Genomic DNA, 27,085 nt, shown 5'->3' with positions numbered 1-27,085 from the left:
TAGGAAAGGACATGTGAAGAAAACTGAAATACTGTGGCTGAAAGAGGGAAACAATGAATAAGAAAATGAGACAGGAAAAGAGGAAATCAAGGTAGGAAGCTAGCAAATAGCTATTTGGCCCAGACTGCAGCTATCTCACCAGAGAAGATGGGGCTAGAGAAATGGCAGTGTAAACAAATAAGAAAATGATGTGGATACTGTGCAGATAACTCTGTCCTCTAAAGACGGGCAGGAGGTCGGAGGCTGAGTCACCAAATATCGAAGACTCCACTCTTGGGGTCCTAGTCTTAGCTCCGGTCTCCATCCGTCTCTCTGTTCTTTCTGAATCCCACAAGACTTCTGCGTACTTAACATACTTCCCCGTGAGGCTGCTGTTGCCTCCCTGTCTAGGGTATAAACTTGTTCTTGGCAAGCGCAAAGTCTCACAGTGGGTCTCCAGTCGTCACAGCCCCTAGAAGAGTGCCGAGCACAGGGTCGCCACTTACTGATTGGACTGCCATCACAGACTGGGGACTTCCCTGGCGGTCCAGTGGTTAAGACTGGTGCTTCCAATGCAAGGGGCGTGGTGTTCGATCCCTGGTCGGGGAACTAAGATTCCACATGCTGCACTTTGATAAGCGATCACAGACCGAAAACCAGAAAGACAGCATGGACCTTCCCATCAGCCTTGCAGGGGAGAGTACAGATTTTGCCACCTTAAAAACATTTCTTCATGCTCAAACACCTAGTCTGAAAAATATCCGTGTCCACTAAGTATTCTTGCAGGACTGTTCAGATGAGAAAGTCAATGAAGGACCTTTTCAAACTTAACCCAGCATCTATTCCCTGAGTGCCCACGATGTGTCAGGCACTTTGCGGGGGCCGGGGCCACAGAGAATAATGACACGGTTCCCTATTTCTTGGGGCTCACAGTTTGGTGGGGAAAATGGCATTAAAAAAGAAATTTCACGTGTGACGAGGGTTACCAAAGGATCCTCAGAAGTGCTCAGAAGTTGGGCAGCCGGTTCTTTGCTATGGAATTGGCATCTCCTGCCCATCCAGGGGGTGGTACCTAAGGGCCAAAACAGAGACTGGAGGGGGGAAAGCTTCGGTTGCTCCACGAACCATCAGCTACTTGTAAAACAGAAATCAGAGCAGGGGTTTCTGTCAAAGTCAGGCCAGGAAATAAAGGACACATCATACACACAATGAAGCTATAACCTGTAAGGTCCCCATACAGGCTGAGATGCATTTCCCCAAGCGGCAGGCAGCTCTGTTCAGTGTCAAGGCCAGTAACACCCTGGAGAGCTGGAGGCTTAGCCTTCCTCTACCCTCCACCATCTACAGCAAAGCTGTGAATTCCAGAGTAAATGAAGAGGACCTGTAAAGCAGTGGGCTGCTGTCACAAAGCCCACGTGCTGAACTTCTCCAGGGGAACAGAGCCATTGCCGAGTCCTTACTCCTCTGTGAGAAACAAGGCTGTGGATTAGAAGCAACAGAACATTGGCAGCAGGGAGAAATGAAAGTGGAGAATGCGAAAGGTCCAGGAGAATAAGAGCTCACAACACTCTAGCTAACGGGGGAAAAGGGCCAACTCCATGTGTCTCAACTGCCTTGAGACTATCATTGACTGACAGCATTATTGCACAATTTCTGGTATAGATCAAGTCATTAAAATAAAAATTATATTACATTAAATATGTAATATTTAAGAAATCAAGACTATACTACAAAAGTTTAAAATCTAATTTTTAAACATCTAAAAATTAATTTTTTTACTTGAAGAGGTAAATTTTAGATACCAGAAAAAACATGGTATTTGGAATACACCATTGCCTGAGAAGGCTAGAAAGTTGGAAAAATAGAATGTTACTGTATATAAGAACTGGCTCTAAATTTCTGCCTTTTTGTGCATCCTTACCTAAGTAACTAAGTATTAAAGTGGTGATTACAGCAAATAGGAAAAAGAAAGTCTTACACATACAACATTGATGGTGATTACATAATATAGAAATTTGGAAAGTATTCTGGATGTTGTAAATAAAAACTCCTCTGAAGAGCTGATGATAGGCCCTAGGGAATTCTGGTCCTAACAAAGCACCAATAAAACCAGCAGCTACTCCCCAGGTATCAAAGGCTATGATCTCCCCCAGAGGGGTTGCTGACAGCCTGGCCTCTGAAAGAGCTACCAAAATCAATACCAATCACTAGACAATGACATTCAGAGGACATCCAACACTAGAATGATCGTGTCAGGGCACCATTTGCCAGAGCTAAATGCTTGCATTTCCAAACGGCAAATCCTTTTCAGGAGCAGATGTATGACCATGAAGGCCTGGCTGTGCGGAGAGCCATGGAAACTGTTTTGCAAGCTGCTATCATTAAGCAAGTAATAACACTCCTTAAGACTGCTTCAGTGCATAATTAAGACAGGTTTCAAATCATCAGCCACCACACCTATTGTCTGAAAGCGTCACAAAACGGGTAAGAATGCATGCAATAAAATGAACTAGGGCAAAGTTAACAGCTTCCAGGTAAGCTATGTTGGCAGAAAACTGGGCCTTCTAGAAGCAGCACAACAGAGGCACAATCCACAGCGCCCCGTGACACCACCTGACTTCAACCCTCTGAACAAGCGGTCGGGTGGACACATAGGGGGCTTGCTGCATCCCCAAAGTACAAGAGGGGAGAGGGACCTGGATGTGTGATGAGTCTGCCCCAGAAAATAAATTCATTCCTTTCCGGAGCTCCTCCACACAGCTGGGAACTAGGAATATGCAGCGTTCTACACAAAAAAGGGTGGGTTCAGCTCAGATAGCATTTCTGCCAAAGGCCAAGGAAAAGCCACTGCATGGTGTCCACCACAAGCAGCCTCAGGCATATCCTTGGGGTGAGTGTGGGTATCACCAACGCTGCGCTAGGCACCACGCACTCTGCATCCCTTTTCAGCTAGGAGCTGCCTCCTCTAGCAGCTTCCACTCCTTTGCCCTCAGAAATCTGAAAAGAGTGGCCAGGAGCCGGTGGGGTGTAGTGGAAAGGGTATGGCTTTGGAGTCAGGTGGACCTGAGTTACAATCCTGGCTCTATCACTTACTTGCTGGCTCACCTCTACCCTTTCCACCCGCCTCTCTAGGCCTCAGCTTCCACATTATAAAGAGGGATTAATAATACTTAATCTTTCACAGCTGTTTTAAGAATTCAAGGTAATATCTAGCAGAGGGATTGGCATAGAGGAGTTGGTCAATAAAGAGTAGCTATTATTATTACTAATAAATTATCACATGGGGTGTATGACTACGTGGGGATGATTAGAAGAGAGGTGGGAAGAAGAGACATTGGCACAAACAATGAAATGGGCTTCACTTTGAAGAAAGATTTTTCAGAGCACCACGTAGCTCTCCTATAGAAATCCTGCCTCCCTCAAAGGTATTACGCGTGTATAAACACTCTACTTTCTTTAAGCAAGTTTCCCACAGCTTTGTTATCTGCAGCAGGCAAGTTGCATCCTGTTTTCATGGGTAGGAGAAACTGAGGTACAAAAGATCACCTGATTCTCTGAGTGACTCAGAGGAACCACCCAAGCATGAACCCAGGGGTATCACAGTCTCCACTCCTTCTGGACCCAAACTGTTCTAACAAATGATTCATATTGGTAGAAATCCCAATTAAAAAAAAAAAAAGATTAGTCCTACAATGGACAGCCCTATGTTGGGAGCAACCAGGAAGTTAATGTGCAGAAGACCCAGGCTGGGCTTCCACAGTGCATGCTCCAGCACCATCCTGTGCCAATCTTTCCTCTCTTGGTTGTGTCTGGTTCTCAAAGGAGTTGAGCAGAAGCACAAACAGACGGAACCCGCAGTATACCTTCCTCCCTATGGCCTTCTGGCCTCAACCACAGGGTGCCGTGTCCACGCCAGGCATCTGCCTATCCTCAGATCCTGGCTCTTGGACCCCACTCACCGGTTCGTAGGCACACACCTTTCCATCCAGCAGGCTTATTCAGATTAGGTTCACCCAGCCTGGGCTGAGAACAGGCAGAGTGCCCTGGTTGTTGTTGTAAAAGGAACCAGCTTCATCAGAGGCAAGCCAGCTTCCACCACTTTGTAGAATTTGACATCGGGTTTTGTTTCCTGCTTTGTTAGGTTATTCCCCCACCTCTTTGCCTCCTGCATACACAGCCCTGGAAAAGGGCCCTTCCTTGTGAAACTTGGTAGCCTCACAAAGTCCGGAGGGGGATGAGGCCAAATGGCTATCACAGAGCACTGAAGAAATCCCTTCTCTCATGCCCTTCTATTAGATGGACAGTTCATGCTTCCACTGGAAGAACTCGAACCTGGAATTCCTTGCTCACTTAGTTGGGTAGTGTCCTGATCTTGTGTATATAAGAGCATTGTACAAGGGAGGCACTTATAAATAGGCACCAGGTTTTGTGCCCAGGAGAGTGACTGGAACATAATAGGGACAAAAATGTCTGCTGAATGAATGTTCATTTTATTGGTATACCTAAGCTCTTTTTTTTTTTTTTTTTTTTTGCGGTACGCAGGCCTCACACTGTTGTAGCCTCTCTGGCTGTGGAGCACAGGCTCCGGACGCACAGGCTCAGCGGCCATGGCTCACGGGCCCAGCCGCTCCATGGCATGTGGGATCTTCCCGGACCAGGGCACGAACCCACATCCCCTGCATTGGCAGGCGGATTCTCAACCACTGCGCCACCAGGGAAACCCATACCTAAGCTCTTATTTCATGTCTTGCTACTTTTTAATTGTACATTTAAGTGATGATATACCAGCTTTTAGAAATGCAAATTCAAATTAAGTTCCTTCAGAGAAACCATTAGAATTTAGCTGTGTTGAGGAGAGCAAACTCAAGGACCCAATCACCTATCTCACTAGTAATTTTCCCTGGGAACATGACGCAGAGCTCCATCAACTGTTATTCTATTTCAGAGACCACAGGCATTCCTCTGTAGTCAGGGAGAGGAAAGCAGTGCAACTTCTTGCAACAAGTTCAAAAATCCAAAGAATCTAGCAACCTAGAAAGGTCTCCCCAGGCCTGTACGACTTTGCTGCCAAGGTCACCAAGACAATAGCAACATAACACATATCAGGGACATTAGCTGGCTGGAGAGTTTGCTGTTAAAATACCTGTGGGCTCGGTCCCTGGTACCTTCTCTTTCCACTTTTGCTCAATCTACTGCAGCAGTTCAGAAGCTCTGTGACACGGAACTGCTCGCTCTGCCTGCACATTCCTCATGCCAATCCTCTTTGTAAATGTTTGCTTTAAACATAATCTGCAGCTTTACTAAGATTATGTCCTGAGCACATTTTTTTTTTGTCATCCATATCTGTGCTAAGAGAGCTGATGCCTTCCTGCACCCTCAAGTCTTGCCTCCAGATTTATTCCTCAGGCTTTCCCCAGGCCTTTCTGTTCTGATGCGGGCATTTCAGAATCAGAACGCTGCAGAATCCTTGAGCGCAAGGATCACGCATTACCCTTCCTTTGTATCTTCTATGTGCCTCACACATAGGAAGCACTTGATAAATATTTTTAGCAAACCGGTTTATTCATTGCTCCCTGAACTTGTGAAGCACATTCCCATCCCTGCACTCTTGCTGAAGCCTTGTCTCCTGCCAAGAATGCTCTCTCTGCTCCTTCCCATTTATGCAAATCCTGACTGTCCCTTGGGACCAAAATTAAGCCCTCTGAGCTCTCACAATTAACATACTATTTTTTAAATTAGTCTGGGTCTACATCTCGTCTCCTCAACTAATCTGAAGTCCTGTAAGCTCTGTCTGGGCTGAAGCAAACTGACAGAACCAAAACGAGGTGAGAAAGGGGGTCCAGTGCCAAAGCTTTGCCTCAAGGGTGATGTCAGGGGTCTTTGCAAATCAGACACTGGGATAGCAAATGAAAGATGCCTACTTGGAGGTAGAATCTATGTAAATGATTTAGACTCAAAGGCAAAAGCAAAGGAACAGAACGGGTGCAGAAGCTGAGGTTAGGATGTGGTCAGTCCAGAAGGATGCCCTAGGACAAGGCTCATTGGCCCTGACACTGATATTGAAAGTCCAGGCCCTGCCCCCTCAGGCAGGAGGACTTGGCCCTTAAAGTAGTCCTCCCCAGCTGTGGCACTGACACTGCCCAGTAGGAACTGCTGAATCCCTTATTAGAACACGTGCAACCTCACCCAGGATCTAGCACAGTGCTATACAAACGGCAGGAAGGAAGGGAAGCAAAGAGGACAGAAGGGAGACGAGTGGATCATTGGTCCACTCCCCTCAGCCAGTTCAGAAGGCCAGAGCGAGCCCAGGCATCCGCCATCCTCTCACACACCCAGTTGTTTTCATGCTTTGGGGATTGCTTTGATCTCTCTGGAAGCTTTTGAGTTCCTCAGGCATGGGGACGTTATCTGCTCTTTTTTGTATCTACCACTGAGGAACAGGTACTGGTTCCAGCCTCCAGGGTGGGCAGGGTGTGGGCGTGCGGTCTCACTGCACTGCTCACAAGGGGCTCTGGGCAAGATTCTGCTTCCAGTTAAGCAAGGGCAGCTGGGACACCTCTGTGGGTTCAGCCACTCTGCCTTTTCCTAGTTTCCCACAGTTGTCTCTTTCTCCATCCCACCCAAAACACACAAGGTAAACCATGCCAAGAGGGGAGCAGAGTCCTGCCTCCAGCAGGGCTTCCCCAGGCCTCTGCCTATTTAGGGATGGGGGTGGGGGACTGGGTCCTCATGATGCTTCCCATAGCCATCAGCAGAGGGATGGGGCCTCACCCCAGGTCCAGTTTATGGACCCATCCAAGCTCTGCCAAACTCATGACTGCCAAGTGCACCAAGAATGGACATGGTCTGAGTATGACTTGAGGCTGGGCCTGCCCTGTCTCCCTCCTTACTGTTTTTCAAGGCAGAATCACACCTAGGGGAGGGGACTGTTAGCATTGTAATGGCTTCTCCCTCTAATCACATGCAAAGTTGAAAAACTAACTGTATCAGGGGAATTCTGAGCAGTAAAAACAAAACAAGGTTAAAAAACAAAACCCAAACCCCTCATAAACAAAAGAATGGGAAGTTCTGCTCCATTCTGTAAAATCCGATTTCAGATCAACTGAGTGTAAAAGGAGAAGATAGTCCGCGTTACAGAAGAGTGAATCCAACAGCCAAGCAAAATCCAAATGGCAAAATGAAGGAGGTGCGTGGTTATTTTTATAATCAATGTGAAAGAGGCAGGACTGCCAGAGAGAGAGGCTGATGGGCCACAGCCACAGAGAAGCAGCTCGCTGAGCAGACAGATGGCTGGGGCGCACCTTTCCTGTTCCGGGCCCTGAGTGTTATTTCTGAGCAAACAGAAGATTGTCTCTTTATCAACAGTGTTGACCCAGCACTTGATGCACACAGAGGCTCCCCCTTGGAACCTGGACCACAACCCTGTGGGTAGGCAGCACAGGGACTGTTAAATCCATTACACAGATGAGAAAACCAAGTCCTAGAATGATTTGCTCCAGGTCTTCAAATATAAAAATGAGATAACCAGAACTTGAATCTGTCTGTTACAAAGCCAAGGTTAGAGCTCCCTGCACAGGCTCAGGGGCCCTGGGACCTCTGCTGGAAGGGAAGGAACTCGGCTGCATGGTCAGTGTGGCCCCCTGGGCTTTTTCACGCCTTCTAAACAGGAAGTGAGAGTACAGACTCCTGTCCAACCTCCAACCTGCACTATTATTCCAGTGAACCCCCAGTCTCAACAGACTTTGGATGGCTGTGAACTGGCCCTCAACCAAAGGCATGAGTTCAGCCACACTCTCCTTTGCCAAAGCTGCTTCTGGTAAAACAAATCTATAAAGAGAGATTTCTCCTAAGGAGGCCCCACCCAGCTCAGCCAAAGGGAGAGAATGGGTGGGTGACAGGGCTTCCTATTTTAGGAAATCCATCAGTTCTCTATCAGCAGAGCCTGGGCCTCCAGCCAACAGGTCCCTGGAGGGAGGAAGAATGAGGACTGGGGTCAGCTGTAGAGAATGAATGCAGGTCCCCAGCAGCGGGCTCCAGGGAGGGGCGGTCTCAGCCCCTCTCAGCTCTGCTACAGTGAGGCTGCTACGGCCTGGCTCCCCTTCCACTTCCGCCAGGCAGAGGCATCGCTTCCCGCAGCCTGGCCTGAGGCCACTGGGGAAGGGGAGGGGGTGTTGAGGCTGTGCCCCTCCCCCTAGCAAAGTGTCCAGAGGCCAACAGGCCCACATCTGTCCTCTACCACCCGGAAGAAGTGGCCCCCTGCTGTGTGACCCTGGGCAATTTCCTCACGTGGAAAAAAGCAGCGACAGCAGCACGTCCTTCATAGAATACTGTGGCACTCACCTAGGAACCATTGTCCCCTCCTCCCAGCAAATACTCTGAATCCTGTGGCCTCAGCCCCTCAAAGATCTTGTTCTGTGTCATCAAATACAGTTTTCCCTAAACCCCAAACACACTTCTCTCTACCCCAGCCACATACTCCTGTGTGTAGCTCCAGCAGTCCCATTTCCGGCCCTCAGTTGTACTGAAGATTTCATCTACCAAGCACTTATATGCCAGCACCAACTGCACTGGGGAAGAGTCACGGGATGTTTGGGGCAGTGTGGCGGAAGGGAGAAGCCCCGGGTACAACCCTTTTACTTTATCGTCACCTAATTAGGCTGCCACCTACTGCTCCCACCAGCTCACAAGAAGTGCTAATTTTGCAAAGGAAAATTTGGTGCCTAACCTCATTTCTATCTCCAGATGTAGTATATTTCTCCTCTCGGGGTGTTTTCAAAGTCTTATTCTGCAGATTTCTGATGTTAATGTGTTATCTTTCTTTAAGAACTTCCCTTGGCTCAGCACCCACCCTCCCCCCCCCCACCCCCCGACCATTCATCACAGGACTGAAGCAACCTCAAGAGCAGAAGGCAGACTGCTGGTCCAGCAAATGAGTGTGGACGCCCTCTCCTCTCAGACCTCTTAGCTCAGCTAAGGAGGACATCAGTTACAAGCTGGGGGCCGCAGCCGGAGGAGTGAGAGTCAGCAGCTTACAGAGAATGAAGCAAGACATTTCAAGTCAAAATCTCTGCACGGGGGCTTCCCTGGTGGCGCAGTGGTTGAGAGTCCGCCTGCCGATGCAGGGGACACAGGTTCGTGCCCCGGTCCGGGAGGATCCCACATGCCACGGAGTGGCTGGGCCCGTGAGCCATGGCCGCTGAGCCTGCGCGTCTGGAGCCTGTGCTTTGCAACAGGAAAGGCCACAACAGTGAGAGGCCTGCGTACCGCCAAAAAAAAAAAAAAAAAATCTCTGCACGGGCCCTGGGCCAGGGCAGCATAGTGCCGTGCAATTACAGGGAACAATCTAAAAAAATCAATCTTGAACGGGCAGCCGGTGCAGTGCCTCTGAAAATAGACAACCTCTGGGTCCTCTCCTCTGAGGAGCTGGCATCCACTACCTGCGGCAGCACAAAGAAGCGAACTTTCTAAACCAAAATAGTATCCTGGGTCTGAGAAACAATGAAGGACAAATGCCAGAGCTCAGGAAGAGTTTTATGAAATCCTAAATCACCTCTGCAAAGAGAAGCTAAAATAAGGTAAACCCGCTGCAGGCCTGTCAACCCCCATCATCACTGTGCTCCTATTAACTAGTGATCGTGACAGGAGGAGCTGGTGTTGTGTCCTCATCACCACCATCATCCCCCTCATCATCATGGCCCACCTTCACCGCTGGATGCAGCTCCTATTCAGCCCCTGGGCCTGCCTGCAGGTTTGATGAGGCAAAAGAGGAGGCTAGATTTGTTTAAAGAGGTCAGTGTGGGGATGACAAGAAAGCAAGATAAAAGGAGAGAGATGCAGAAGCACCAATTCCTAGCAGACAAGGCCTACTACCAAGTATTTGAGACTGGGCTGATTCCACCAGAGCCGTGAAGTGGTGGGTGAACCAAGGCAAGGGTTTTGCTTGTCTGCTCCCCTACCGGCACCTGCCTCCCTGGGGTCCTGGAGTTGGAGCATATTTTGAAAGAACCAAGGGACACTAAGTTCCCAAGACCCTGTCTCACATTTATTTCCTTTTCTGTTTCAACAAGGACACTATTTTGTACTTGTTTAGTGATTCTTCACAGACAATTTTCTTCTGGACTGAGGCTGGTTTTATCAGATAATCCAGGCATCTACTGGGTGCCCACCAACATGTTCTACTAGGAAATGAGAGCTGTAGGAGGGTTGATTTATGAACTAAACAAAGGAACAACAAAATATCACACACCCGGAGGCGACGGATCTGGGGACAGGAAGGCAGGACTAACTCAGGAGGATTCCCCTTCAGGACAGGCAAAGAATTCTGAACTTCCCCACCGTGTGGGAGCCCCTCTATTCCTATGCTTCTTTTTTTCTTTTTTTGTCTTGGAATTTTATTTTATTTTTTATTGAAGTATAGTTAATTTACAGTGTTGTGTTAGTTTCAAGTGTACAGCAAAGTGATTCAGTTATACATATATATTTTTTTTCAGATTCTTTTCCATTATAGGTTATTACAAGATATTGAGTATAGTTCCCTGTGCTATACAGTAGGTCCTTGTCGCTTACCAATTTTATATAGGTAGTGTGTTTATGTTAATCCCAAACTCCTAATTTCTCTCTATCCCACCCCCATGCTTCTTGCTCTGAGGCAAATGTCCTGAGAAGACATCCCAGGATTTAATAACCAAGCAGCATGTGTGCCTTTCTCCATTGCTGGGGCCTGGCCTCCCGAGTTCCCAGCAAGCAGAGGTTCCACTGAAAGGGAAAACTCCCCTCTGATGACATCAGCATATTCATCAGATGCTAATACAGTCCTGCCTGAGCTGCATCCATCACACCTGGCTCTCTTCCTTTTTTCCACCTCCCAGAATAGGGAAGGGTTACTTTTCTGCTGGGCCCACAGCTGATGAGCTTCAAGGTACAACGTGACATTAAACTCCCTGGTGGCAGTCCCTCATCGTGGTTGCCATGGTGCCCTGCAGGGCTACTCAGCTCCCTACTCACACCCAGCCTGCAGCTCCTTCGGCAAAAAGGCAGAACCTCAGTACAACTGGAGGTAATGAGCAGGGGCATTGAAATCTCATTTCAGTCAATATATTCCTCATCAACCCCAACAAGCATTCGACTTACTTATATACTCCCTGTCAACCCTGGAGAGCAGAGGTTAAAATAAAACCTCTGAAGGGCAGGACTGGTGAATGGAGAAACGAATACAGAGCACCCTGCCAATCCATAAGGCAGAAAATAAACCCCTGGCACATGGCAGGTACTCAGTAAATATCTGTTAAATGTATAAATGAATGAATAAAAGTAACTCAAGTATGGTTTAGGCCTCTTGAGGGACATTTTCTGAAAAGACACTGTTGGTATTAATAATTGGTACACTTGATGTGACATTTTCTGCCTTCCAAAATGCCTTCCTGTGTTATCACACTTGGTCTCTGCAACAAGAAAGGGCCCTAGAACTGGGCTGGGAAATCATTTCCATTTTGCAGCTGAGAAAACTAAGGCGCAGAGAGGTGATCTACCTGAGTGACTCAGCACTTGGGTGGAGGTTATGGAGGGGAAGCCCTCTCCTACCTCCTCTAATGGCTCAGCCACAGGCCTTCCTTCTCCCCCCGCCCCGGGCAGGAGCCACTGGACATCTGAGAGGGGGCAGGGGACTCAGGTGTGCACCGAAGCCCTGTCCATGCCTCGATTCACTGGAGCCTCGAATGATGAAATATTTATTTGGTGATAAGAACTTGCCCTTCATATCAAGTGGCGGCTCTTGCTTGGATTACCTTACAGTAAAGTAGACCCACTGTCAGTGTCTGCTGCCCCGAGTTGTTGGAAGGTCACTCACTCCAGCTTGCACCTATGCCGCGGAGAACAGCTCCCAGCTCAACCTCAGGCAGGGAAGCAGAACCACCAGGGGGAGATTCCTAGCTCTGAGGAGTCAGAGACAGAGCACAGGCCCTGTGCCCCTGGGCCCAGCCATACCCCCTCCTCAGGACAGCTGGCTTCTGGCCTTTGTGCTTCCCTTTCCTCCCTCAACCATGACTCCTGGGACCTGACCTGATCTTTCTGCAAGCACCGTCACTTCCCACAGCAACCCACAAGATTCTCTCCCTGACAGGACTGCCTATTGAGCAGAAGACAGCCTTACTGTTGGGAAACATTCAGGATAAAAAGCATAAATTACAAAGGCTGAAGAAAGCCGACAAATTGTTCACAGTCACCGTCCCAGTGACTTCATTTCTAACTGACGTTTAGAGTCCCTTTGGCCTCTAGCTCCTGATGATAGGTTTCAACACGCTTCCCTCTTGTCAGCTCATCAGCCCGAACCCGCCATTAGGCATGAGTGTGCGCTATGCCCACAAGCTCTGGTATTCTGCAGAATCCCAGGCTCAGCCGGCTTTAGAGTACCTATGAGAATTAAATGAGATAACATGTAAGAAGCTATAGGAAATGTAGCTATATGGCAATCAGGTTAGTGGTCAGTGTACTGACTGACCTCCATCTGACTCACCTCCACGTGTTCTCAGCCCCAGGAGCTGACCCCTGAGGAAGGCACCATCCTGAGCACCCTTGCTGGCTGGCTTCCGGTTTGGCCAACATGAGGCAGCAAAAACGGGCAGGGATTTCTTCCCCACTCCCTCCCTGCCCTGGAGCCCTGTCTCTGGAGGCCCTTCCTCCACAGCCGCAGTCCCACTGGGTCAGGCACCAAGACTTCCTTCTTCCCTTTGCCCTTTGGCCTTAGGGAAGTAATGGCTCCCCCAACGCAAGTCTTCAGGTACCTCAATGTTCCGTATTTGTTCCCTCAACCCTGCCTGCTGCTCTGTGGATGCTTTTATTAAAGTCTTTCTATTTGAACCACCTGGGATAAATTCTGTATTCCTGCCAGGCCCCTGACTGATAAACTCAGAGACATCCACATCTGTGTCTAATCAGCTAAAAGGCCCAGCCTTGGCCTCATTCATCACTGGGAGCAGAGAAACGACAGTGTCCAATGCTGGTTAAGGTATCTTCAATGCAGAGCTTCCAAACCCCCAGCAAGGCCAGCTGGCCTTTCCTCCCTCCTCTCATCTTTCTAGTGGCCTAGCTGCATGGTCTTATAAAGCAGCTCAGCGTGGGCTGCCAGCAGTCTGACATCAGGATGGAAGAATACAGAGGCCTCAGAGGTTCTGAATTTTCTGCAATCTAATGATTCGCTGATCCTCTGGTGTTTGGCAATAGCTATTTCAGTTTCAAGATGCTTAAATCACTTCTTTGTTCTTTCTGCTGTGTAACTGGGGCACCATTATGAGTCTGGAGCAATTGCTGTTTGGGGTAGAGGCATTTTTATTGGCAGGGTGGGGAATTATGTGGGTTGTTTTGTTTTTGTTTTTTTCCTTGTTCTGGAGGAGTCAAATCATTCACTTGGAAGAAGGTCAAGTTTGTTTGGGATTTTCTCCTGCAAGAGGTCCACAGCTGACCCCTTCTTCAAATGGCGCTATTTCTGTCTCTCTGTTTCTAACTTTACTTCCTCCTCTGGCTTCAGGGCGGGTGTCTAGTTTGGGAGCTCCAAGTCCTCTCCTCCTCTTTTGTATTTATCTCCCTCCAACGTCCAGGTAGTTGCAGGCTTGGCTGCCAAATGCCATTCATGACATATGTATTTACTGAAGGCCTGCCATTGTGCCAGGTGAGTCGCTGGGCACAGGGAAAAAATGGTGACCAAACACTGTCCCTGCCCTCCAGGATCTCACAGTCTAGCAAGAAGGGAAGACAAGAGGAAGCTCAGGGAAGTAACAGGAGCACCAGGGAGGGGGTACGGGGAGGGTTAGGGGGGTCACACTGGGCTCTGCCTCCTGACCATGAGTGTTCAAGGGCAGAATCAGGTTCACAGCCTATTTTCCACACCTCAGAGGAAATGTGCTTCATAAATAAGTAACCACACCTGAGTTACTATGCAAATAAGCTCAACTCTGCTCTTCAACAGCCAGGTTCACTATTTTTTTTTTTTGCAGTACGTGGGCCGCTCACTGCTGTGGCCTCTCCCATTGCGGAGCACAGGCTCCAGATGCGCAGGCTCAGCGGCCATGGCTTACGGGCCCAGCCGCTCCACTGCATGTGGGATCCTCCTGGACCGGGGCATGAACCCGTGCCCACTGCATCGGCAGGCGGACTCTCAACCACTGCGCCACCAGGGAAGACCCAGGTTCACTTTTCCACAAGCTGTTTCTCTCCAGCTTCCATGCTCTGTGCTATATTTACTGTATGCAACCCATTTATCATGGTCTGTCATTACTGAATGAGACAGTCAGCCTCAAGAAGAAAGGACAAGATTACAATTACAGGAAAAAATCTGTAAAAAATACAAACACATGGAGGCTAAACAATACATTACTAAATAACCAAGAGATCACTGAAGAAATCAAAGAGGAAATAAAAAAATACCTAGAAACAAATGACACTAGAGACACGAAGACCCAAAACCTATGGGATGCAGCAAAAGCAGTTCTAAGAGGAAAGTTTATAGCAATACAATCCTACCTCAAGAAACAAGAACCAACTCAAATAAACAACCTAAACTTATACCTAAAGCAATTAAAGAAAGAAGAACAAAAAAACCCCAAAGTTAGCAGAAGGAAAGAATTCATAAAGATCAGATCAGAAATAAATGAAAAAGAAATAAAGGAAACAATAGGAAAGATCAATAAAACTAAAAGCTGGTTCTTTGAGAAGATAAACAAAATTGATAAACCATTAGCCAGACTCAACCAGAAAAAAAGGGAGGAGACTCAAATCAATAGAATTAGAAATGAAAAAGGAGAAGTAACAACTGACACTGCAGAAACACAAAAGATCATGAGAGATTACCACAAGCAACTCTATGCCAATAAAATGGACAACCTTGAAGAAATGGACAAATTCTTAGAAATGCACAACCTGGCAAGACTGAATCAGGAAGAAATAGAAAATATGAACAGACCAGTCACAAGCACTGAAATTGAGACTGTGATTAAAAATCTTCCAACAAACAAAAGCCTAGGACCAGATGGCTTCACAGGCTAATTCTATCACACATTTAGAGAAGAGTTAACACCCATCCTTCTCAAACTCTTCAAAAATATAGCAGCGGGGGGAACACTCCCAAAATCATTCCATGAGGCCACCATCACCCTGATACCAAAACTAGACAAAGATGTCACAAAGAAAGAAAACTACAGGCCAATATCACTGATGAACATAGATGCAAAAATCCTCAACAAAATACTAGCAAACAGAATCCAACAGCACATTAAAAGCATCATACACCATGATCGAGTGGGGTTTATCCCAGGAATGCAAGGATTCTTCAGTATATGCAAATCAATCAATGTGATACACCATATTAACAAATTGAAGGAGAAAAACCATATGATCATCTCAATAGATGCAGAAAAAGCTTTCAACAAAATTCAACACCCATTTATGATAAAAACTCTCCAGAATGTAGGCATAGAGGGAACTTACCTCAACATAATAAAGGCCATATATGACAAACCCACAGCCAACATTGCTCTCAATGGCGAAAAACTGAAACCATTTCCTCTAAGTTCAGGAACAAGACAAGGTTGTCCACTCTCACCACTATTATTCAACATACTTGTGGAAGTTTTAGCCACAGCAATCAGAAAAGAAAAAGAAATAAAAGGAATCCAAATCGGAAAAGGAGTAAAGCTGTCACTGTTTGCAGATGACATGATACTATACATAGAGAATCCTAAAGATGCTACCAGAAAACTACTAGAGCTAATCAATGAATTTGGTAAAGTAGCAGGATACAATATTAATGCACATAAATGTCTTGCATTCCTATACACTAATGATGAAAATATCTGAAAGAGAAATTAAGGAAACACTCCCATTTACCACTGCAACAAAAAGAATAAACTACCTAGGAATAAACCTACCTAAGGAGACAAAAGACCTGTATGCAGAAAACTATTAGACACTGATGAAAGAAATTAAAGATGATACAAACAGATGGAGAGATATACCATGTTCTTGGACTGGAAGAATCAACATTGTGAAAATGACTCTACTACCCAAAGCAATCTACAGATTCAATGCAATCCCTATCAAACTACCAATGGCATTTTTCACAGAACTCAAACAAAAAATTTCACAATTTGTATGGAAACACAAAATACCCCGAATAGCCAAAGCAATCTTGAGAACGAAAAACGGAGCTTGAGGAATCAGGCTCCCAGGCTTCAGACTATACTATAACGCTACAGTAATCAAGACAGTATGGTACTGGCACAAAAACAGAAATATAGATCAATGGAACAGGATAGAAAGCCCAGAGATAAACCCACACACATATGGTCACCTTATCTTTGATAAAGGAGGCAAGAATATACAATGGAGAAAAGACAGCCTCTTCAATAAGTGGTGCTAGGAAACCTGGACAGCTACCTGTAAAAGAATGAAATTAGAACACTCCCTAACACCATACACAAAAATAAACTCAAAATGGATTAAAGACCTAAATGTAAGGCCAGACACCATAAAACTCTTAGAGGAAAACATAGGCATAACACTCTATGACCTAAATCACAGCAAGATCCTTTTTGACCCACCTCCTAGAGAAATGGAAATAAAACTAAAAATAAACAAATGGGACCTAATGAAACTTAAAACCCTTTTGCACAGCAAAGGAAACCATAAACAAGATGAAAAGATAACCCTCAGAATGGGAGAAAATATTTGCAAATGAAGCAACTGACAAAGGATTAATCTCCAAAATTTACAAGCAGCTCATGCAGCTCAATATCCAAAAAACAAACAACCCAATCAAAAAATGGGCAGAAGACCTACACAGACATTTCTCCAAAGAAGATATACAGACTGCCAACAAACACATGAAAGTATGCTCAACATCATTAATCATTAGAGAAATGCATATCAAAACTACAATGAGGTATCACCTCACACTGGTCAGAATGGCCATCATCAGAAAATCTACAAACAATAAATGCTGGAGAGGGTGTGGAGAAAAGAGAACCCTCTTGCACTGTTGGTGGGAATGTAAATTGATACAGCTACTATGGATAACAATATGGAGGTTCCTGAAAAAACTAAAAGTAGAACTACCATATGACCCAGCAGTCCCACTACTGGGCATATACCCTGAGAAAACCATAATTCAAAAAGAGTCATGTACCACAATGTTCATTGCAGCTCTATTTACAATAGCCAGGACATGGAAGCAACCTAAGTGTCTATCGACAGATGAATGGATCAAGAAGATGTGGCACATATACACAATGGAATATTTCTCAGCCATAAAAAGAAACAAAATTGAGTTATTTGTAGTGAGGTGGATGGACCTAGAGTCTGTCATACAGAGTGAAGTCAGAAATAGAAAAACAAATACCGTATGCTAACAAATATATATGGAATCTAAAAAAAAAAAAAATGGTTCTGAAGAACCTAGGGGCAGGACGGGAATAAAGACACAGATGTAGAGAATGGACTTGAGGGCACGGGGAGGGGGAAGGATTAGCTGGGACGAAGTGAGAGTGGCATGGACATATATACACTACCAAATGTAAAATAGATAGCTAGTGGGAAGCAGCTGCACAGCACAGGGAGATCAGCTGGGTGCTTTGTGACCACCTAGAGGGGTGGGATAGGGAGGCTGGAAGGAAGACTCAAGAGGGAGGAGTTAGGGGGATATATGTATATGTATAGCTGATTCACTTTGTTATAAGGCAGAAACTAACACACCATTGTAAGGCAATTATACTCCAATAAAGATGTTAAAAAAAAAAAAAAGAAAGGACAATTTGAAGGGTCTTTACCTGGCCCCCTGAGCCTGAGTTCCCTTCAAGGGCCAAAGTTTACCCTGGCCCAGTCTCATGAAAAAAAACAAACAAAAGACAAAGGCTACAGAAAATACCAATAGTGATAGCTAAATCCTCTAAGATTAAGAAAAGGGGAGGGGGACCAGTAGAATAAAACCAGCAGGAAACCACTCTTGCTGCAATGGACTCCCTGAGCATTTCAGGAATTTGGTTACAGCTCAACACAAGTCCTGATTCACATTCACTCACCTCACAGGAGAGCCTCACAGGCAGAGGCTAAGTGCAGCCGCAAGATGGGCTGCTAAGAATTTTCTGATTTCAGTTCAGACTGGTTTCGAAAATGTTCTGGGGATTCTAAACTTTCACTCTCCCAGACATTTCAGAGTGTGCCATAACTAATCCCACATCTTGCATTTATTTGGGAAAGGAGGCTCCAATCTCCTATGTGGGTGGGATAGGAAGTGAAGACTGTGGAATCTGGAATCCCTTTTGGTTCCCATTTTCCTTTGTGAAAATCCTTCAAATTAAAAAGTCATTGACTGTTGGAGTTAAAAAGAGATGTTGGGGATCACTTAGTCCAATGGCCTCTCCTCGTTTTAGACAGCTAATCGAGAAAACAGGCCGTGATCAAAGTCTCACAAGCTAGGGGCTGAGCTAACCCAGGCTCCAGGCCAGCTGCACTACTGTCCTGGGAATTCACGCACAAGGTATTGGCAGAGGGCAGAGGCGGAATATGTGGCTATTAAGGGAATAATGGAAAAACTCCAAAGAGGAAGAAATCAGCTGACACATAACTTGCCATCCAGGCTGGCTGTCAGGAGGCTCAAATTGGAAGCAGGTGAATCTGCCTGATGAGAGTTGAAGGAGGGAAGTGAGGAAGTGGGGGAAGGTGGGAGGGAGGATAGAATACATTTCAGAATCAACAGAATCTGAGACTGCATTTACTCTGTGTACTAACTAGGGTGACAAGGGTTGGATGGGAACAAGATTAAGGGAGATATGTTCCTGGAGGAGGGAAAATGCTTCTTGTATTAATAGGTAAAGGGTAAAGACAAGTCTCAGATGTGAGTAGATGGTAGGGAAAGCTGCCTGTGGTGAACACAGGGATGCACCCCCAGGTCCCCTTTCTTTTATGGAGGGTTTATTCCCCATGGTGGGAATGCTGCTAGAAGAAGACCTCCAGCTGTCAAACCCTCCTCTTTGGGGACTGCCTGGGCTAAAGGAAGCTGCTCTGCCCAAGGTCTTGCCTTCTTCAGGGGCAGTGACTCATCCACAAGTAGATAAAGGCCCAGCCCTCTTGCCTCAACAGGGGACACCTGAAAGGGTCCATTCCAGCCTCTGAACTTGCCATGTGGTCAGCTGAGCTCTTTGTTGGGATTGCTACAGAGCTTACCTTCTCCCTCTGCTGGATCCTACTTTCTCCCCCCTCCTCCCATAGTGTTGAGACCATGGGTGCCACCCTAGAAAATAGCCTCCATCTCAGAATCAGCTTGGGGGAACCCAAGTGGCAGCTCTGATTACAGAGTAAACATACAGAGCCGCACTGAAAGCAGAGAGAAAACCTCCATCTGTTGAATCTGGCCAAGTAACTCACACCTGTGGAAAGCACATGGCCCAAGTCCCGATTTAGAAAATGCAGTTAAGGCTCTGTCTAGGTGACAGGCTGTCACCTCATCGCCATCCACGTGCCTGAGCAGTGAGACCAAAGAGGCCATTCCTCCCCTTGCAGGACCACACCCTACCTGAGCCAGGCAGCCAGAATCCAGTACAGGCAATTCTTAAAGACGTTTAAAGACGATTCCAAAGCCACCCTGGAGCTGGCACCCCATGTAAAGTTGATAAACCTTAATTAACTATCAGAAATGTTCTCCTACAGTAAATTTAAATTCCTCGCATCCTGCATGTATTGATTTCTTTCTGCTATCTTAGGCAGAGGTAGAAAACATAAGCTTATCGGTTTAGTGACATCTCACGATTCATCTTCAATCTCTTATTCAAGGTGAATGATCCCATTTCCACTATTTTTTTTTTTTTTTTTTTTTTTGCAGAAGGTTATACTTTCCATCCCATCATCACGTCTGTGGCCTTCTTTAAAGGCCACAAAGGAATCTCTTTCAAATCTTGGTCAATTTAATGGCTATCAATTTTTCTTCTATTAGAGTCAGCTTTATCATCCTGCGTGGCAAATGGCACAGTAACAAGGCACCATCAATAAGTCAACAAGGGCACAGTCCTTGGTTTCTACTCTTCAAAGCCAGCATTCCCACAGCCTGAAGAACCTAACAGGCCTTCTAACTGAAGAGGTAGGAAGGGATCAAGAGGTGGGAAGAAAAAAAGAACTGAGGCTGCATGGTTCCTGGGAACAGAGAAGCCACTGTGCCCCCCAGAGAATGGGGAGGGGTGGGGGGATTCTGCAGAACACAGCCAGAGGCGGGCAGCTCATGTTGGGGGGTCGCATGCTTCTGCCTATGAGAAGAATCTGAGCACATTAGCTATTTCTTTCTTGTCAAGAATCCTTGAGATATTTAGATTTGAGTTACGAATTGAAAGTGAGATAAGCCCTATTTTATTTGCTTGTTTCCCTGCACTTATCTCAGGATGCTTCCTGGATCTGTACAGTAAATAACGATTTATGTAGGAGAGAGAAATAAAGGAGGTACATTCACTTATCTGGCTATCTTTGATCCACTGAATAATTATTATGTTTAACTCTGGATTGGTAGGGTTTTTATACTCATTAGGAAAACTTAACACCAGTGGTTTTCAACCACTTGGCAAGGCCTAGAGACGTTTCGGCTCGTCTTGACTGGTTGGGGTGGCGAGTAGGGAGAGCTACCGCCATCTAGTGGATAGAGGCCAGAATGCCGCTAAACATCCTACGGGGCAAGGACAGCCTCACACAACAGAGTTTTCTGTCCAAAATGTTGATAGTACTGGGATCAAGAAAGTCTGACTTACAGATGATTCCATGTCCTCCAAATGTATTCACCTCTTCAAGAGGCTTCAGGCATTGTGGTTTCTCCTTCTCTCCACACAATGGGCCTGGAGAAATTACAAGCTGCTTGACCCACAAGCTCACTGTCTTATTTTTGATAGAGGCAGAGCTGAGGAACAAAGACAAGAGAAACCCAACTGTGAGGTGAAAGCAAGCTTGACCTTGGCTCATGGGCTCCCTTCAAAAGCTATGTTTTATGTTGGGATCTCTGATTAGACAGGCTGAGTCAGAAAATAACAAGGAATTCTCAGAATTACTTCCTAGGTCAGGGTCTTGCTTTCAACTCTGTAATAATCTCACCCCCCCCCCCCACTTTGAATCAAGGATTGAATACTGTGTAAGAAGAATAACCAGGTTCTCTCTTCAATTGGTTCTGAAACCATCTCAATGATTTTGAGAAAATAGACTTTCTACAATCTGGCAGTAAATTGACCAGCCTGGGATATTTTTGTGTATACATTTCTTACTTTTCTAAAGAATAGACTGAACATGCCAGAATTTTTCAAAGCTGAAATTATGGTATAAGCAACAGCTTTGCAGACAGCCTGTGCTTCAACGTGGAGTAGCAGAAACAGAAAAGTCAGCCAGGCCACGAGGGTCTGGTCAAGTGTGTAACAGTGTGGGATTGCTGCATAACGGGCAGGATCCCACTACAGTACAGCCTTTGAAATGTCTTGAAAAGAAATCTTTTGTCTAGAAAACAAAGCCCTCAACTCCAGGCCCAAATTCACCCCACTCACTCCACCCTCATCCCTACTTCAACTTGAAAAGCTCAAGAAGAGAAAAAGCACTAGAATTTAAAACATTTTAATGTAGAGTAACTTTTTTTTTCTTTAAAGGGCCATCTTCTTATTAATACAAATACTTCTGGGAGGATGACAGAGTAGGGAGCACCAGGAATCTGTCTCGCCTCCTAAACAACAATTGCTCGGGCAGAACCTGTCTGACGCAACTATGGGGACTCTGGAGGCTACTGAAGGCTTGCAACTTCCAGACGAAGGCTTGGACAGTAAAGTGCAGTTAACTTCAGTCCATTTTACCTCTTAGTACAGTAGCAGCTATCCATCCCACACCCACAGCCCCACGGCAGGCAGCTGTGCACCTGTTCCTGGAGCAGCTTGCACGTAGCTTGCAGGAGCCAAGGTGGTCAAGAAGAACCATGTCTTCCAGACATAAGGGATTTGTGCTCTGAGTACTGATTGCTACTCCAGAACTCTAGTTGCACCTCCCTCCACTGTTGCAAGTCCCTCTCCGCTCCAGCTGAAGTGACCTCTGGGGATTTAAAGGGCCAATACTCATTCTTTTCCTCCTTCCATTTTTCTCCTTTTCCCTTTTTGGGGGACAGATATGAAAGAGTAGGACATTCAAAAGCAATTCCATATACAGGAGAAATTAGAAAGTCATCATGCACACTCAGAGGAAAGCACAGGCTCAGAAAAGATCTGAGAAAACGTTAAGTTTACACCTCAAGCAGATCCCTGGCACAGAGACAACTTACAACAATCAAAACAGAAACAAAAACGAAAACAGAAACAAAAACAGAAAACCCTGGGGAAGGGAAAGAAGCTGATTTCCAGAGTTACCAAATTATTAGATTCAAATGTCCAGTTTTCAGGAATTCCCTGGTGGTCCAGTGGTCAGGACTCTAGGCTTTCATTGCTGAGGGCCCAGGTTCAATCCCTGGTTGGGGAACTAATATCTTACAAACCATGCAGCACAGACAAAAAAAAAAAAAAAAAAGTTCAGTTTTCAACAAAAAATCACAAGGCATATAAAGAAATAGGAAAGTATGGCCCATCCAAAGGAAAAAAAGAAAATCAACAGAAACTATCCCTGAAACAGAACTGATTTCAGATCTACTAGACAAAGACTTACTTAAAACTGTTTTAAAGTTGCACAAAGAACTAAAGGGAGAGGTGAATAAAGACAAGAAAATGATGGCTGAATGAAATAAAAATATCAATAAAGAGATAGAAAACCTAAAAATAAACCAAAAAGAAATTCTGGAATTGAAAAGTACAATAACTGAAATGAAAAATTCACTAGAGGGATTCAAAGGCAGATTTCAGCAGTAGATAGAAAAATGGAAATATTGAGTCTGAGGAACAGAAAGAAAAAAAAACTGAAGAAGAAAAAAACCAGAGCCTATGGGACCTATAGGACACCATTAAGGGGACCACCATATACATGTGGGAGTCCCAAAAGAAGAGAGAGGGAAAAGAGAGAGAGAATATTTGGTGAAATAATGGCTGAAAACTTCTCAGATTTGATGAAAGACATGAAATAAATATCCAAGAATCTCAGTGAACTCCAAACTAGATGAACTCAAAGAAACCCACACTGAGACATAATATAATCAAACTTTCAAAAGACAAAAACAAAAAGAGTATCTTGAAAACAGCAAGAGAGAAGTGATTCATCATATATAAGGGATCTTCAGTAAGATTATTGAAGATTTCTCATCAGAAACAAGCTTTGGAGGCCAGAGGCAGTGCTATTCAAAATGCTAAAAGAAAAAAAAAAAAAAATGTCAAGCAAGAATCCTAGATCCAGCAAAACTGTCCTTCAAGAGTGAGGGAAAAATTAAGACATTCTCAGATAAATGAAAGTGGACAGTTTGTTACCACCAGACCTTCTCTGAAAGCAGTGCTCCAGGAGTCCTGCAGGGTGAAATGACAAGACACTAGACAGTAACTCAAAGCCATATGGAGAAATAAAGATCTCAATAAAGTAAACACATAAGCAACTACAAAAGTTCATATTATTGTAACGATCGTTTGTAACTCCCCCTTTTGTCATCTATATGATTTAAGAGACTAGTATATTTTTTTAAATTATTAGTCAAAATGCTAGTATTAGTTACTTTGGTTTTTTTTTTTTGGCTGCATTGGGTCTTTTTTCTGCATGTGGGCTTTCTCTAGTTGCAGTGCGTGAGCTTATCATTGCAGTGGCTTCTCTTGTTGTGGAGCATGGGCTCTAGGTGCTTGGGCTTCAGTAGTTGTGGCTCGCAGGCTCTAGAGTGCAGGCTCAGTAGTTGTGGCGCATGGGCTTAGTTGCTCCGCATCATGTGGGATCTTCCTGGACCAGGGATTGAGCCCATGTTCCTTGCATTGGCAGGCGGATTCTTAACCACTGCCCCACCAGGGAAGTCCCTGTGACTTTGGTTTGTAACCCTAAATTTTGTCTTCTACATCATTTAGGAGACTAATGCATTTAAAAGAATTATTATTTATGGTTTTGGGCACACAGTGTTTAAAGATGTAATTTAGTCAACAACCAAAATGGGTGGGGACAGAGCTATTAAAGTAGCATGGTCTTTTTTTTTTTTTTGGTAGTAAAATACACATAACAAACTTTACCATCTTAACCATTTTTAAGTGTCCAATTCAGTGGTATTAAATACATTCATAATGTGCTACCATTACTACCACCCATCACTATAACTCTTTCATCTTGTAAAACTGGAACTCTATACTTATTAAACAATAACTCCCCATTCTGCCCTCTCCCTAGCCCCTGGAAACCACCATTCTACTTTCTGTCTTTATGATTTTGACTACTAAGTACCTCGTATAAATAAAATCATACAGTATACGTCTTTTTGCTACTGGCTTATTTAACTTAGTATAATGTCCTCAAGGTTCATTCATGTTGTAGCATATGTCAGAATTTTCTTCCTTTTTAAGGCTGAATAATATTCCATTGTACACATATACCATATTTTGCTTATTTATTCATTGGTCAATGGATACCTGCTTCCACATTTTAGCTATTTGAATAATGCTGCTATGATCATGGGTGTACAAGCATCTCTTCAAGACTGTGCTTCCAGTTCTTTTTGGTATATACCCCAAAGTGGAATTGCTGGGTCATATAGTAATTTTTTTTTTTTTTTTTGCGGTACGCAGGCCCCTCACTGTTGTGGCCTCTCCCGTTGTGGAGCACAGGCTCCGGACGTGCAGGCTCAGCGGCCATGGCTCACGGGCCCAGCCACTCCGCGGCATGTGGGATCTTCCTGGACCGGGGCACGAACCCGTGTCCCCTGCATCGGCAGGCGGACTCTCAACCACTGCACCACCAGGGAAGCCCCATATAGTAATTTCATGTTCAATTTTTATGCTAAGTGAAATAAGCCAGTCACAAAAAGACAAATACTGTATCATTCCATTTATATGAGGTACTTACTCAAAAATCATAGACAGAAAGTAGAATGGTGGTTGCCAGGGGCTGTGGGGAGGAAAGAGGGAAGTTACTGTTTAATAAGTATAGAGTTTCAATTTTATATACAAGATGAAAAGAGTTATGGAAATGGATGGTGGTAATACATTATGAACGTATTTAATACCAGTGAACTGGACACTTTAAAATGGTTAAGATGTATTTTACCACAATTAAAAAATTAGGGGGAAAAAAAAAAGAATGGTCCTTAAATTACCAAAGATTGCCAACAGAATGTTATATTTTAAAATGTGACTAGCGGGATTTCCCTGGTGGCGCAGTGGTTAAGAATCCGCCTGACAATGCAAGGGACACGGGTTTGATCCTTTGTTCGGGAAGATCCCACATGCCGTGAAGCAACTAAGTCCGTGCGCCACAACTACTGAGCCTGCACTCTAGAGCCCGTGAGCACAACTACTGAAGCCCACACGCCTAGACCCCATGCTCCGCAGCAAGAGAAGCCACCACAATAAGACTGCACACCTCAACAAAGAGTAGCTCCCCAGCTCACTGCAACTAGAGGAAGCCCGCGCGCAGCAACGAAGACCCAATGCAGCCAAAAATAAATAAATAAATAAGATTATATGTAAAAAAAAAAAAGTGACTAGCAACAACCAGACCAGCATCACGTCTTCCCCATAAAAGCAATTCAATTCACTGAAAGAGATGAAAGTCTTAGTGGCATCTCTATCGCCATCTACTGAATCGAATTTGTACTATATTCTAGTAAATCCTAACCAAAGAAAGGTCTTTGTAATATATGTGCTTTCATTTAAATTCTAGTCACTGGAGCCTCTTGGTCAACGTTTTGCCCACTCTCATTATTGATCCTATTATCAGCACAAACCTGTTTCTGGATGTTGTGTTCAGGAAATGATTATTTTAAGTGCTCACTCCAGAGAAGCTGGGCAAAGATTGCATGCAAACTTTACATGCAGACTATTTGCTCTCTGGTCAGGGTCTGCAATTCAAAACCCATGATCGTTAAACCATAAACGCCTAGATCTTTAAGCAACTTGGCAGGGATCTTTGACAATTCAGTCCCATTGCTTCCAAAATGTACACTGATTCTCTGTTTTCAAACTGTGTGAGCGTGTGTGTGGTGAGGAAAGAATTCAGGAGGAAATGGATGGGAGTTTTTTTGTTTTTGGCTGCGTTGGGTCTTCATTGCTACGTGCGGGCTTTCTCTAGTTGCGGCGAGTGTTGGTTACTCTTCGTTGCGGTGCGCGGGCTTCTCATTGCGGGGGCTTCTCTTGTTGCGGAGCACCGGCTCTAGGCGCACAGACTTCAGTAGTGTGGCACGCAGGCTCAGTAGTTGTGGCTTGCGGGCTCTAGAGCACAGGCTCAGTAGTTGTGGCACAGGGGCTTATTTGCTCTGCGACATGTGGGATCTTCCCGGACCAGGGCTCAAACCTGTGTCCCCTGCATTGGTAGGCAGATTCTTAACCACTGTGCCACCAGGGAAGTCCTGATGGGAGTTTATTATTAGACATCTCCATCTGCATATAACCAGAGTTCAAGGGTGACATGCACTTCGTGTTAAGCACAAATCCATCTAAAGCTGGCCTTATTTATAATAGTACATACTGTATGATTTGACCCAAGAAAACAACATAACAGAATATAACTCATGCAACTGTTCCTTGGATGAAAAAGGTGGATCCTCCTCAGAGGCCTTAAGATGTCAATACACATGAGAGCTTGAAGGTACAGTTTGCACTGATTTTTAAAAACTATAATATTGCTTCTTTACCAACCTTATGGTAATAGAGTTGGAGAATACTGATAGATTAATTCTTTAGCATGAGAGAAAAAGGTGTCAAATTTACTTAAGAAGCATGTTTCTTTTCCTCTTTCTACACACAAATTACATCTGTGCTACTTTCCAAGTTCCTCTGTGTTAGAAATCAAAATGGCCTCCATTCTGGACCAGTGATACATATTATAGTAACTGTAACTTGTAGGTTAAAGAATCCTGCCTTCTATTGCCAGGACATCAGTAAATTGGGCATTCTGTAGCAGCTTTTTCTGAATCAGAAAACATGGTAGCATTTTACTTCCTTTAACCATTCAAAAA

At 45.0% G+C, this 27,085-nt stretch overlaps 1 protein-coding gene across 1 annotated transcript in view; it reads right to left on the bottom strand.

Annotated features, from left to right (window-relative positions):
• Positions 1-27,085, bottom strand: part of CLHC1 (clathrin heavy chain linker domain containing 1) — a 213,134-nt gene that overhangs the window by 133,491 nt on the left and 52,558 nt on the right. Inside the window, exons 13-14 of the mRNA XM_067705043.1 lie at positions 21,893-22,120; positions 20,754-20,899 (exon numbers count right to left, since the gene is read on the bottom strand). The gene's annotated coding sequence lies outside the window, so the exon portion shown is untranslated. The remainder of the gene's footprint in view (positions 1-20,753; positions 20,900-21,892; positions 22,121-27,085) is intronic.

Source organism: Pseudorca crassidens, chromosome 14, assembly GCF_039906515.1.
Source record: "Pseudorca crassidens isolate mPseCra1 chromosome 14, mPseCra1.hap1, whole genome shotgun sequence".
Classification (NCBI taxonomy): Eukaryota; Metazoa; Chordata; class Mammalia; order Artiodactyla; family Delphinidae; genus Pseudorca; species Pseudorca crassidens.
The sequence above is the reverse complement of the archived record's forward strand: the minus strand, read 5'-3'. Positions and strand labels throughout refer to the sequence as shown.